The 15,447-nt window shown below is 51.3% G+C and overlaps 1 pseudogene; it reads left to right on the top strand.

The window, feature by feature from the left end:
- The first annotated feature begins 8,980 nt into the window (after positions 1 to 8,980).
- Positions 8,981 to 10,476, top strand: LOC147971300 (uncharacterized; annotated as a pseudogene).
- Positions 10,477 to 15,447: the final 4,971 nt, after the last annotated feature.

Raw genomic sequence — 15,447 nt, forward strand, 5'->3', positions numbered from 1 at the left:
AATATCCTCTTATCATCTTGTGATCTCCATATTTGGGTAACAGAGTATGCCTTAAGATTGTGTTGATTGTAGGCAGACCAGACAATAGATAATGCACAGATACAAGCTTGTGTGTCTCCAAAGCTTTGTGAGGGATCTCCTTGTACATGTTTGCCATTGAGTTATGGTCCTTCTTCTTCTTGGCATACACATCCTAATCATCATCTTGCTCTTCTGGGGCATTGATCAACTTGGCCCACTCAACAGTTGATTGGTACCTTGTACCCTCAGACATCCACACGATTCTGCCATCTGGATAGAAATGAGCAGTGGAGTAGAACTGCATAACGAGCTCATCATTCCATTTGGTCAACTTTTGACCCACAAACTCATCAACTCCACAAGCTTTGAAGCTTTCATGTACACCTGGGAAATAGTCTTCATTCTCATCAATGAATTCCCAATCAACCCATCTCATATCACAGACAATTGGCTTCTTGTCAAGCAGAATGGTCTAATAGAAATCCTGCTATTCCTTGGTGTGGAACCTATAGTCCACTGCAATCCTCCTCCTCATAGCATAGGGATCAGACTGTCTCCAAAGTCTCAGTCCTGCATCCTTCCTGATGTTCATGTCCTCTACCACTGGATGAGTGTCATTGTGGTCTGGAATCTTAGGTTTCAGTTTTCTCAGCACTTGGGCTTCTGCATCTTCTTCTTCAACTTCAGGCACGGGGGCCTTGTTCTTTTCTTTAGATGGGATGTTCCTGGTGCTTCTCTTAGGCTTAGAAGGCTTTTGAGCTTGAGCAGCAACCTTGGGAGTAGTTTTGGGCTTTGATGGAGCAGCCCCTAACTTGATTGCATCTCCCATGAGCTTCTGGGACTTGGGTGCTGGTGCAGAATCCTCTTCCTCTTCATCTTCTTCTGGCTCTCTCATTATGGAAGATCTACCAAGAACTCCGGTAGTGGTCTTTTTGACCCTCTCTTTCCTCTTCTTTCCCTCTCCAGCAGCCTCTTCAGCTGGCTTAGAGGTTTCAGCAGATGAGGCCCTGGCCTTAGACATTGGAACTCTTTTTGCAGGTGCCTTCTTATGCAACCCTGGCTTAGTTGTTGCAGTAGTACCATACTCTTTCTTCAGCAGCTTCCTTTTGGAGCTAACTTCCTCCTCAACAGCCACATAGTCCTAATCTTCAGAATCTTAGGTTTTCTTCCTCCTTTTCCTGGTGTCTTCCTTTGGCAAGTTACTGGGAGTGCTCCTGCTGCCATCATCTGAGGTGCTTGAGGGACTAGTGCCCTCACTCATTTGCACTTGCTCTTCAGATCTGTTTTGGCTATCACTCTGGTCAGACATCTTGGCAGGCAAACTGACAACAAACCCTGTGAATAGATGTAGATGAGGTAGAATGGATGAGCATCACAAAGTGCAGAGTTTTTGCAAAACAAATGAGTCAAAAACTTAGTTTTAGTTCTCCACAAAAAGCATTTCGGAGCTACAGATTCGTTAAACTCAGTGATACCGAAGCAACTGTTGGAGTCTAAACTAGTGAACTCGGTCAGACCGAGTCACAGTTCGGTGGCTCCAAGATTGCTAAGGTTTCATAGAGAATCAAACTCGGTCGCACCGATTTGCAATTTTTGGTCAGACCGAAAAGCGCATGTGCAATGGCCTAAGCCAAATTGGTGAGACTGATTTCTACAACTCGGTCGGTCCGAGATGAGTTCGGTGGAGACCTAACCCTAAATTTTCGAATCAGACCTAACCTAAAGGGAGTTTTCTCTAGATAGATTGATTTCATACTTGGTATTGATCATGGCAAAGCAATGTGCTAGGAATTGGAATGAGGAATTAGCACATAAAGTTGAACTCATACCCTAGTTCGGTGGGAGTTCGCTACGGCGACAACGGCGGGGCAGAATCCCGTTGACGGCGATGAAGACCAGTGGTGGGAGGTCGCTGGTGATGAGGAGACGACCCGGAGACCTGAGACGGTAGAGCAGGACACGCGCGGGATGAAGAGTTTTGGAGAAATTTCCAAAATTCAACCCATCGGTATATATATCCCGACCCTATTAGTGTGACCGAGTGGAACAACTCGGTAGCATCGAGATGCAAAATTGCAAGCGGTTACTGCAACTCGGTGTGACCGAAAAGTTCAAATCGGTTGCACCGAGATTGAAAACCTAGATCAACTCAGTGAACTCGGTGTGACCGAAATGGATGGATCAATCAGACCGAAATTCACAGAGAGGTTTTGGAAGTTTAAGTCTATGACGAATCGTCGACTCCGAGTGCTCCTCACACAGAGTGGTTCGAATCTGACTTGATCAAACATTGTGATGTAGCATCATCTATATATGAGTATATTGACTAAGGAGTCAAATGAGAACATTTGATCGTAGGTCATACTCATCGTTTAAGCTCAAGTGGGGTTGCCACTTTTGCATAAAGAATTGTTGTGTTCACACCATTAGAGTTGCTTTAGCTCTATTGATTAGAGTAAAGCTCCCCCTAGATGTGATATCCCCCTAAGAGGGATGAACTAACCTTGGGTTTTGTCGATGATGAGTTCATGTAGGTGTTGAAGATATGGATGTTCAATGTTGATGTAGATCATTTGGAGCAATCCATTGGAGTGAGTTGCACTTTCAATACCTACATGGGTTAGTCCCACAAGGAACAATCAAGGATATCCATAGACATAGAGTGTTGTTCACATAATATGATGTCCATGAAGGCAATAGGTTACCTTGTCCCTTATCTTACCAACAAGAGGGTTTGTGACTCCTTGAACTAGTGCAAGATGTGGAAGTTGTTTGCACTTGTCCTCGCCAAAGTAATATGAGTGAAGTATGTTGGCGGAGTCACCCTCAAGAACTCTCTAGTTCTTCTTCGGGTTCCACATCATCTTTATGGGAATCCTTGGAGTTGTTGTCGTACTTGATGAAGTAGAACTTGATGTAGTCTTGGGAACCCACTTGACCATGGCCTTAGGAGCTTCTTCAAATGCATCAATCTCCCCTTGAAGCTTGTCCTTGCCTTTTTGCTTGTGGTCTTGTGGTGGAAGATCATCTTGATCTTGTATCCCTTGGAAGGAAGTAGGATCATACTTCTCTTGTTGAGGAACAAACTTCGTCTTGGGGTATTGATCTTCTTCCGACTCAATTCCATTGGCATTGAACTTTCGTTCAAAACCAATACCTTGATTCTTTCGATGCCTTCCTTGCTTGCGTACAATTTCCTCAAATTGCTTACTTCCGGCAAGGCTCTTGTAAACACCTTTCTCTATAATTCCCTTCAATAAGCTATTTTCTTGCTCAAGTGTAACTTGGCTAAGAGAATCATTAGTGGTATCAAGATAAATACTAGAAGCAACAACATTGGATTTAACATGATTATTGTTACTAGTAGAAGAAGAATCTTTCTTACTCTTGTTGCTAGATTTGACTTCTGGCATGTAAGTAGACAAGAGTAAACACTTGGCAATGTAAGAAGAACTTTTCTTGCGAAGAACATCATCGATTGCGTTTAAGAACCCATGCTCTTGCTCCAGGTTGAGCTTTTCAAAGCATAACTTCTCATGAGTCTTTAAAAGCTCTCGATGATTTTCCAAGGTAGTTTCATGAGCTACTTAAGAGTGTTTAGTTCTTTAGTTAGACGCTCAATCTCCTTCTTATCATCATCATCATTATCATCATTTGTTTTATCTTGATTAGCATGATTAATAGCAAGTTCATCATAGTTTTCATCACTAGAGTTGTCAACAAGTAAATCATCATCACCTAGAAAATCATCTTCATCACTATGGAATCAACGTACTCGGGGTGTGATACCTTTGGGCCTTTAGCCATGAAGCATCTTCCAATTCCTTCATTTGGTGAGTCAAATATGTCGTAGGAGTTGGTTGACACAAGTGCTAGAATGGCAACACCTTCATCTTGAGTATATTCGGAGTCGGAGTGATAAATTCTCTTGGAGTGATTGTCGGAGTCAGAGCCGGATACCCATTCACCAACATGAGCTTGATGTCTTCGTTTTGTGTAGCTCCTTGATGACTTGTCCTTCCTTTTTCGAATCCTTGCTTCTCCATGATGTTCTTCGTTCATAACGATCATCTCTACTCCTTCTCTCTCTTGGTGGTGATTCTTCTCCTTCTCCTTCTCCTTTTGGGTGAATCTTCTCTTCTTTTGTAGGGGGCCGTACACTCATTGGAGTAGTGTCCGGGTCTTCCACAACTATAGAAATTTCGTTCATGAATCGAAGATCTTTTGTCATTGTAGGACCTTGACTTGAAACTTCTTTCCTTGCTTCTACACTTGTAGAACTTGTTGAGGTTCTTCACCATTAGGCTCAATTCTTCATTGAAGGCTTGTTTCTCACTTGATGATGTAGGAGCATCACGTGAGGCTTTGTAAGCACCACTTGACTTGTTGTTAAGCTCTTCCTTATCCTTGAGTGACATCTCATGAGCAACAATTCTTCCAATGACTTCCGTTGGCTTGAGATCTTTGTAGTTGGGCATCATTTGATCAATGTGCACACAGTATCATATTTTCCATCCAAGGCTCTTAGGATCTTCTTGATGATGAATCTATTGATCATCTCTTCACTTCCTAAGCCGGCAATCTCATTTGTGATGAGAGCAAGCCTAGAGTACATTTCGGTGACACCTTCACCATCCTTCATTTTGAACTTGTCAAGTTGACTTTGAAGCACATCCAATTTGGATTCCTTGACGGAGTCGGTACCTTCGTGCATATGAATCAAATTATCCCAAATTTCCTTTGCATTATCAAGACGATTGATTTTGTTGAATTCTTCGGGGCACAATCTGTTGTAGAGGATATCGCAAGCTTGAGCGTTGTATTGCAGCATCTTCAACTCTTCCGCGCTAGCTTCACGGTTCGGTTCTCTCCCATCAAAGAATTCACCTTGCAAGCCAATACACACAATAGCCCAAATGGCGGGGTTATGTCCAAGAATATGCATTTTCATCTTATGCTTCCAACTAGCAATTAGTACCATCAAAGTAAGGACCTCTACGGTGGTAATTTCCCTCGCTAGACGCCATACTCTCCTAGGTTGTGAAACCAAGGCTATGATCACCAAAGCTATGGAAATCAAGGCAAATGGATACCAAAGCTCTGATACCACTTGTAGGATCGAAAGTATGTCTAGAGGGGGGGGGTGATTAGACTACTTGACCAAATAAAAATCTAGCCTTTTCCCAATTTGAAGTCTTGGCAGATTTTAACAACTTAGCACAAGTCAAGCAATCAACCTACACATGCAAGTCTAAGAGTATAGAAGCGGAATGTAAAACATTTGCATATGAAGGTAAAGGGAGGAGTTTGGAGGGAGCAAACACAATGTAGACACAGAGATTTTTAGCGTGGTTCCGATAGGTGGTGCTATCGTACATCCACGTTGATGGAGACTTCAACCCACGCATGGTAACAGTTGTGCGAGTCCATCAAGGGCTCCACCCACGAAGGGTCCACGAAGAAGCAACCTTGTCTATCCCACCATGGCCATCACCCATGAAGGACTTGCCTCACTAGGGTAGATCTTCACGAAGTAGGCGATCTCCTTGCCTGTACAAACTCCTTGGTTCAACTCCACAATCTTGACGTAGGCTCCCAAGTGACACCTAACCAATCTAGGAGACACCACTCTCCAAAAGGTAATAGACGGTGTGTTGATGATGAACTCTTTGCTCTTTTGCTTCAAATGATAGTCTCCCCAACACTCAACTCTCTCTCACAGATTTGGATTTGGTGGAAAGATGCTTTGAGTGGAAAGCAACTTGGAGAAGGCAAGAGATCAAGATTCAAATGGTTGGAATGGAATACCTTGGTCTCAACGCATGAGTAGGTGGTTCTCTCTCAGAAAATAAATGCTGAAGTGTAGGCACGTTCTGATGGCTCTCCTTGCTGATGAAGGAAGGGTTGAGGGGTATATATAGCCTCCACACAAAATCTAACCGTTACACACAATTCACCAAACTCGGTGGGACCGAATCAGAATACTCGGTCAGACCGATTTAGTTCAAAATGTGAACGTTAGGCTTTTCGGTGGGACCGACATGTCAACTCGATGGGACCGATTTTATTAGGGTTAGGCCACAACGTAATCTCGGTGAGACCGATTACTCAAAATTGGTGGGACCAACTTTGGTAATAAGCTAACCAGTGAGTTGGTCAGACAAACTCGGTGGGACCAAATCGCTCATTTCGGTTGGACCGAAACGTTACGAAGGGGAAACAGAGAGTTTGCATTGCGAACTCGGTGGGACCGATCGCTCATTTCGGTTGGACCGAAACATTACAACAGGAAACAAAGAGTTTGCAATCCCATCTCAGTGAGACCGAGATCCGTATCAGTGCGACCAAAATGACTAGGGTTTCTGGCAGTGGCTATGTCAAGTGAACTCGGTGGCGCCGGATATAATATTTCGGTGGGGACGAGTTTGACTTTTGGTTTGGGACATATGTGGATATGAGAAAGTGGTTGAGGGTTTTTGGAGCATATCACTAAGCATTTTGAGCAAGTAAGTCATTAAGCAACACCTCATCCCCTTTTAATAGTATTGGCTTTTCCTATGGACTCAATGTGATCCTGGATCACTAAAATGAAAATGTAGAGTCTTGAGCTGGAGCCAATGTGTGTCCTTAGCATTTTGAGGGTCCACATTCCTAATCCGTGCCATGCCAATCATTGAACTTTCTGAAATGATCATCTTAAAATAGTATTAGTTCAATGAGCTATATGTTGTTAGTAATTACCAAAACCACCGAGGGATAGTTGCACTTTCACCTCACTTGATGATTTTCGTTCAAAGTCCTTGGAGGATGGGATGCTCTCAATGACAAGTGTCAGTTTCTTGCAGAGCAGCCAACCAGCCAGTGGTTGTAGGGGGCGGCTATTTATAGCCTAGGGAGCAGCCTGTCATGATAAGACATAAATGCCCTTTAATGATATGACCGTTAGGTGGGTTGATATTTTGGGACAGCTGGCGCATAGCACAACAATGGTCGGAAATTTGACTATCAAATTCCTCAGGGCTATCATGTTCCTCACTTGTAGGCAATCCGCACTGGCGAATTCCTAACTTCTCAGTCAAAACAAATTCCTCAGAGACCAGAAGATCTTCGTCTCTGTCACTGAAGAAATTGACTGAACTGTATGAGATTTCCAATGGCTTCACTCAAAAGGATTGGTAGGTGTAGGATTTTGAGATGAGCATCACTTTGGAAATTTTCCTTAGTTTTACCTCGACCCCCTTTAACAGTACGGTGTTTCCTATGACTCAAGAAAGAGAAAAATGAAACTACGAAAATAGAAGTCTTCAAGCTTCACATTCCTCGCATGAATATCAAGTCTTCGGGATCACACCTGTCATGGTGGGAGCACGGCAGATGCCAAGGGATGGCTAAAGATAGGAGGAGGCTCGAGGGCACTAGTAGGCTCCAAAGGCACAGTCGGCATGAGCGAGCGCGGGGCGCAAGACATACCCATGTCCGGGGATCTTCGGAGATATAACACCCCTAGTCCTGCCGAGTGTAGTTGATATGTATCAGTACATAGTTGCTCCTAGAGCTGTATGGAGGAAGAAGGAAGGCAGGGCAAGGCCTAGGACGCTCCCTCTCCTTGGGTGTTGCTTGCCACGTGTGTGTGAGTAAGTGAATGATCGCGTCTCTGTATGCATGAGGGCTCCTGGGGGATTTTATAGGTCAACCCCCATGGGTACAATGGTAATGTTACAATGCCATGGGGCCGGGTTGTCATTGTCCGGGAAGCCGGCGCTAGGAACCGCCAGGGGTCAGGGCTCGCCGGGTTCTCCGGGCGCGGGGCCCACTGGGTACGGGGGCAATGTTGGTCGTCGTGTCGATCATCAGGGAGTGGCCGGGTTGAGTCGGCTACAGTGGCGCTCCGTCAGGTCACCGCTTGCTGGCATCATTGGTGACGATGGTTGCACTGTTGCCACGCTGGCCCTGGTCAGCGGGTAGGTGGGGCACTGTTGCCACGCCCCGGCTGACCAGAGGCATGGGCGGGGCCACTATTGCCTCGGTCATCGGTAGATGTAGACTCGTCCCATTGTATGGCTGGGATGGGATGGGAGCTGACCTGTGGCCGGGTTGAGGAACGCGCCAAGGGTGGAGCTGGCTTGTTGGAGAAGTCTTGATGTGCCAGGTTCAGCTGTCTTGAGCTGGTTATTGGGGCCGAGTTGAGGAGTCCGGCCGGGTTGAGGAGTTTGGCCGGGTCGAGGGGCTTGGCTGGGTCGAGGGACCTGGCCAAGCATGAGCCGGCTTGAGGGGCGTTAATGGCCCCATTGTTTTTGAAAAGGATCCGGGTTCCGTTGCCTGCCTGGGGTTCACCCCCCCCCCCCCCCGGCAGTAGTCCCTGAAGCTGTGAAGGTCCACCGTCTTTGGATGGGAGGGCCTTCGCAGTCCCCCCCTCGAGGAGGCGAATTTTGTGGCCGCCGGGTCCGGCAACACCCGCTGTGTGCCGGCTTTCGGAAGCCGGATCCCGGCACCCCAGCAGGGGCGGGCAACCGAATAGTCCGTCGAATCTTGGGGCGATCTTTTGGGCTTCGTGCGGCTACCATGTGGCGCCCGAGAGCCCGAGGGGCCTGACAGGCCATGCACGCGATAGGACAGGGTGACGCGCTAGGGCCTGCTGCGGCGCGCCCTCGGCCCATGGCGCGCGGATTTATTGTAGCGTCCGCGGGCCGGTTGCCATTCTTGATGCAGTTATTGTGTGCGTACGTGCGCAGTTATTGCGGGGAAGTGGGAGGGGTGAGCCCAAACGATCCCACTTCCCCACGTTTCGAATCGTGGGTTATAAGTTGGGGGAGGGGGGTGGCGGAAGTCATTCTCGCTCGCGCTCCCCTGCTCCTTCTTCCTTCCTCTGCTTCTTGCCACCGCCGCGTGCTGCGACGCCCAACGCTTCAAGCAGAGCTTCATCGCCGTCCTTCTTCCTTTCTCTTTTTCGTCTTCGTCGATGGCGCTGCCGTCAGGCTCGTGGATGGGCTCGAACATCACCCTGGACGATATCACCTATCTTCACGCCTCTAGGTGCTTGTCGGGGGAGACAAAGGTTGCCGTGCGCTTGCCGCGGCCGGAGGGCACGGAGCGCGTGGTCTTCTACCCGCACTTCAAGCGTGGGTTCGGGCTTCCCGCGAGCACCTTCTTCCGCGACTTCCTGGAGTTCTTCGGACTCCAGCGCCACCGTGCAGCTTTCGGGCTTCGTCACCCTCTGCGAGGGGTACATGGGGGTCAAGCCTTCGATCAACCTCTGGGTGCGCTTCTTCTCCTTGAAGCAGCTGGGGCCGAGGGCCAGGGAGATGTCGGAGTGCGGGGCCGCCGTCATCTCCAAGCGGTCGGGCACTGACTGCCCGAAGATGCCGCTGGAGGATTCTGCCAAGAAGTGGCACAATTACTTCTTCTACGTCCGCAACCTCAGCGCGGGCTGCATCAACTTGCCACCCTTCGTCAACTCGCCGCCGAGGGAGAAACAAAACTAGGGGTACTACCCCAAGCACCCGTCGCAGGAGGTGCTCAACCTGTGCGAGCGGGTGTCGGTGATGAAGGAGCGGGAAGGGCTCACCGGCACCAACCTCATCACCGCCTTCATCAGGCGCCGAGTGCTGCCGCTGCAGCAGCGCAACCACCTTATTAGTGAGATGACCGGGCTTCAGGACCCCAAGCGCATGTCGAACTTGCGGCTGGGGGCGGACCAGGTTGCCCGCCAGGTCCATGATATCTCCAAGGCCAACCTGCGAGACGACTGAGAGTTCGGGAAGTCTCCGTACAACCAGGCGAACCCAACGCCCGAGGTCAGTCCCTGGTCTCCATACTTTGCTGCTGCTCATCTTCTTATTCACCATGACACGATGCGGGAGTTGCTTCTGAACGCCATTTGGCATCCTTATGACTGGGCACGGACCCAGGTGGCGCGTGCTACCTCGGAGGAGCCTGAGGCCCATGGCGGAGGGGAGGGGGCGACCACCGACGCGGACGCAGGACGCCGGGCGGGTAAGTTTGTCTTCACTTCTTGAGTTGCCGGGCGCGCGATGGTTCTGGTGATGCTGACGCGAGCCGTTGATGCAATGGTGCCAGGCAGAGGTGGTGGCGGTGCGGCCGGAGCCGGATCGTCCCGGGGGGACCAGCGGCGACCCGGCCGCACTGGAAGGACAACGTCGCGCCACGGGCCCCGACCGATGGCGCGAAGCCACCTGCCAAGAGGAGGCGCGGCGCTCCGCAGGAGAGGGCGGCGAGGCCCACCATTCCGGTGGTGCCGGGGTGAGTTCCTTTCTTGCTTGAACCGAGTGGCCGAGCGGCTCTGCTTGGCTCTTGCGTATTTACTCTGTCTTGTGTTTTAGGTCGCTGATCTCATTGGCGCTGGTGGCGATGGACGCTGCATCCAATGAGGGCGCCGCATTCCGGAGGAGCCGGTATGGCACCATTTACTTGGACGAGGAGGAGGAGCGGGCGTAGGCGGAGGATCCGGACATTGGCTTAGACCCAGCCGACGCCGAAGGCCAGGCCTGGCGGGACCAGAACAGGGCTGTGGTGGAGCTGGAGGCGGCGTCGACCCATGCCTGGGTTAACGCCGCGGCGACGCGGGTGCGGGCCGGCGAGGAGCCGGCGTGGCCGGAGATGCCGACAGGGATGGTGGCGGCGGCGACGGTCTTTGTGGCGGTGTTGGGGGGAGAGTGCAGCCAGGACGGCCGTGCGGATGTGATGGACCTCTACCAAGAGGTCGTGGTGCTTGAGGATGGCGCCCCGCCACGAACCAACGTGGTTGAGCGGGCGGGGGCCGGCGGAGATGGCGGCGATGCCATCTTGGGGGAGGTGCCGCGGACGGCGCCGGAGGGGGCGCGTCAGGCATCGACGGGCGAGGCATCGTTGGTGGTGGAGCTGCAGGCCACCCTGACCACCGAACCGGCGATGGCGCCAGAAAGGGCGCCGGAGAAGGCGCTGGCCGCAGGGGAGGTGGCCAACGGAGAGCGCGCCCTGGTGCTCAGGCCAGGGGGTCGCTGGGCCGTCGGGTCGTAGCCGACGCGGAGTGGGACCAGCGAGGTCTTCTTCGGGCCTCTAGCCTAGGAGGAGGCGGCGACGGCTGCCGTGACCCGGTGCCTGCGAGAGCAGACGGACCGGATCCAGGCCTTCGCCCAGGCCGAGGTGGAGAAGGCATGGGAGGAGGAGCGCGCCGTGTCCGTATGTTTTTTCCTTGCCTTCTGTTTTTCTTTTTCCGTTGCTTCTTCTTTGTGGGGGCGTGCTAGCGCACCCACTGGGTGTAGCCCCAAGATTCGGGCCAACTGTGTAGCAGTTGGGTCAAATCTTAAATTGATGTCTGTCGGATTTCGGGTTCCGGCAAAACCCTTGAGGTTCGAACACTGGGGTGTGCACAAAGATCTCTCCCCCTCTCTAGCTCACACACATCATGATTTCACGGCCTAGCTCGACGAACCCAAAGAACAAGAGACACAAGAGTTTATACTGGTTCGGGCCACCTATGTGGTGTAATACCCTACTCTACTGTGGTGTGGTGGATTGCCTCTTGGGCTGAGGATGAACAGTTACAAGGGAAGAACAGCCTCCTGAGGAGAGGCATTCTTGAGCTCGGTGAGCTTGTGTGGATGAGGATGATCTGAGTGATCCGCCCTCCTATGGTGGTGGCTAGTCCTATATATAGAGGCCCGGGTCCTCTTCCCAAATATTAGGCAGCAAGGGATCCCACAACGGCCAATTTGAAGGGGGACAGCTAGTACAAGCTATCCTTACAAAAGTAGTCTTCGCCAGCCAAAGGCTCTCTTGGTGATGCCGTCTTGGGCTCCACGGTGACCTCCGTCCTGCTGTCCCGCTGGTCTTGATCTTGTTGCACCGATATGCAAACCTTTGCCTGATGCCTCGGGACTCCGTGCCTACACTTGCCTCTTTAGCACCAAAGAGGAAATGAGGACACTGCATGTTGGCGCCCGCCTGGCTCCAGTCGTCATGGCTTGTGTCACACAAACCTCGCGAGGCGTCCCTTGACTTGATCTCTCCGCCCCTCGCAAGCCAGCCTGGTGAGGCCGCCCCTGAGGAGGTCTTACATCATCCGCCTCGTGAGGCTTGGCCCCTCGCGAGGGTCTTGAGTGTTTGCTGGTGAAGATGGGTCGTACAGCGCCGCTGATGGAGCCACGCTGTGGCCGCAGGCAGGCAAGTCTGGGGACCCCCATTCCCAGAACACCGACAGTAGCCCCCGGGCCCAAGGCACGCTCGGACTTGGCTTCAGGGCGAAGCCAAAGGGCAAGTGCGGAGCATCGTGGGCCCCAACAGCCTACGGCCCCGCTCGACGCACGGCGACCGATTGGACGTGGGTGGCCCTGCTTCCCCATGCAGCCTTGGTATCCTCATGGCTAGGCGGCCACGGCGTCTGAGGGAGTCCTGGATTTTGGGGTCTCCGGACAACCGGACTATATCCTTTGGCCGGACTTTTAGACTATGAAGATACAAGATTGAAGACTTCGTCTCGTGTCCGGATGGGACTCTACTTGGCGTGGAAGGCAAGCTAGCCAGTACGGATATGGATATCTCCTCCTTTGTAACCGACCTTATGTAACCCTAACCCTCTCCGGTGTCTATATAAACCGGAGGGTTTTAGTCCGTAGGACACAACAACTACAACAACAATCATACCATAGGATAGCTTCTAGGGTTTAGCCTCTCTGATCTCGTGGTAGATCTACTCTTGTACTACCCATATCATCAATATTAATCAAGCAGGACGTAGGGTTTTACCTCCATCAAGAGGGCCCGAACCTGGGTAAAACATTATGTCCCCTACTTCCTGTTACCATCCAGCCTAGACGCACAGTTCCGGACCCCCTACCCGAGATCCGCCAGTTTTGACACCGACAATGGTGCTTTCATTGAGAGTTCCTCTGTGTCGTCGCCATTAGGCTTGATGGCTCCTACTATCATCGATGGTGATGCAGTCCAGGGTGAGACTTTTCTCCCCAGACAGATCTTCGTATTCGGTGGCTTTGCACTGCGGGCCAATTCACTTGGCCATCTGGAGCGGACTGAAAGTTACGCCCCTGGCCACCAGGTCAGGTTTGGAAGCTTAAACTACATCGCCGATATTCGTGGAGACTTGATCTTCGACGGATTCGAGCCTCTGCCTTGTGTGTCACACAGTCACGATGAGTGCGGTTTAGCGCTACCATCGGATAGTGTTCAAGAGATCGCACAGGCAGCCGCTCCGACCCTCAATTCGGAGCCAGGTGCGCCTTCCGCGGACGGGTGGATGGACCCCTCCACGGAGGCCTTACCCTCAGCGGTGATCGAGCCAAACATCGACCTTACCTTGCACGAGAGCCGTGTTGTTAAACTGCCGGATCCTTCTCCGGCCACGGACTCCGTACCGCCTGCGCCCGTTCCTATCGAATCCGATTTGGGCGCTGATCATGGAATTTACCTCCACGGATATTTTTCAGCACTCACCCTTTGGCGGCATACTGAACCCATTAAGGTCTCTCTCTCCTTGTCAGGAGTATCCTGGCCGAACTATGTCCGGCAGGACTGGGATGCGGACGACGAAGAAATTCGAGGCCCACCCACCACCCACTTAGTAGCCACTGTCGATGACTCAACCGACATGCTCGACTTCGACTCCGAAGACATCGATGGTATGGACGACGATACGGGAGGCGAAGAGGAACCACCGCCCATAGGGCACTGGACAACCACCTCATCATATGATATATACATGGTGGATACACCCAAAGAAGGCAATGGCGACGAGATAGCGGAGGATGACCCCTCCAAGAAGCAACCCAAGCGCTGACGTCAGCGGCGCCGCTCTATGTCCCGCCAAAGCAAAAGTGGTGATACCGGCACAGGAGATAATAATACTCCGGATTGTGCCGAAGACAACAACAATCCCCTCCAGCAAGATTTAGAATAGGAGAATGGAGGAGCCAGCCCTCCTGAGAGAGCGGCAGATGGAGAAGAGGAGGATGATAATTACATGCCCCCTTCCGAAGACGAGGCAAGCCTCAGCGACGACGAATTGATGTGCCAGAGGATCCCGTCGAACAAGAGCGCTTCAAACGCCGGCTTATAGCCACGGCAAATAGCCTTAAGAAAAAGCAGCAGCAGCTTCAAGCTGATCAGGATCTGCTAGCTGACAAATGGACTGAAGTCCTCGCGGCCGAGGAATATAAACTCGAGCGCCCCTCCAAGAGTTACCCAAAGTGCAGGTTGCTACCTCGACTGGAGGAAGAAGCGTATGATACGGCTGATCGGCCACCTCATGGCCGCGATAGAGAGGCATTCCAGCCAATAACTTAGCCTCCGCCCCGACGCCATTCAAATAAAAAGGCATGGGGAGATACGCCAGACCTGCGAGACATATTGGAGGACAAAGCAAAGCATGCAAGATCGATCTACGGATCACGAGGGCGCGCCACTCTACGAGACGATAAATGTCACGCCGGATACAGTAAAAGCAAATCCGGCCGGGCCGAACACAGCGGGCAAAACCCATTCGAGCTGCGTCACGATATAGCCCAATACAGAGGCGCCGCACACCCCTTATGCTTCACAGACGAAGTAATGGATCATCAAATCCCAGAAGGTTTCAAACCTGTAAATATTGAATCATACGACGGCACAACAGATCCCGCAGTATGGATCGAGGACTATCTCCTTCATATCCCCATGGCTCGTGGCGATGATCTACACGCCCTTAAATACCTCCCACTCAAGCTTAAAGGACCAGCTCGGCATTGGCTTAACAGCCTGCCAGCAGAATCAATTGGTTGTTGGGAGGACCTAGAGGCCGCATTCCTCGACAATTTCCAGGGCACTTATGTGTGACCACCAGACGCCGATGACCTGAGCCACATAATTCAGCAGCCAGAAGAATCTACCAGACAATTCTGGACACGGTTCCTAACCAACAAAAATCAAATCGTCGACTGTCCGGACGCAGAGGCCCTAGCAGCCTTCAAGCATAACATCCGTGACGAGTGGCTTGCCCGACACCTTGGACAAGAAAAGCCGAAATCTATGGCAGCCCTCACGACACTCATGACCCGCTTTTGTGCGGGAGAAGGCAGGTGGCTGGCTCATAGTAATAACATATCAAGGAACCATGGCACTTCGGATACCAAGGACGGCAATAGCAGGTCATGTCGCAACAAACATAAGCACCGCATTAACAACGATAATAATGAGGATACGACAGTCAATGCCGGATGCAAAGGCTCTAAACCCGGTCAGCAGAAAAAGCCATTCAAACAAAGTACGCCGGGACCGTCCAGCTTGGACCGTATACTCGATCGCTCGTGTCAAATACACGGCACCCCAGAAAAGCCAGCCAATCACACCCACAGGGATTGTTGGGTGTTCAAGCAGGCCGGCAAATTAATTGCTGAAAACAAGGACAAGGGGCCACATAGCGATGACGAGGAGGAG

The sequence above is a fragment of the Triticum urartu genome, chromosome 5A (assembly GCF_056163025.1).
Source record: "Triticum urartu cultivar PI428250 chromosome 5A, HENAU_Tu73, whole genome shotgun sequence".
Lineage (NCBI taxonomy): Eukaryota > Viridiplantae > Streptophyta > Magnoliopsida > Poales > Poaceae > Triticum > Triticum urartu.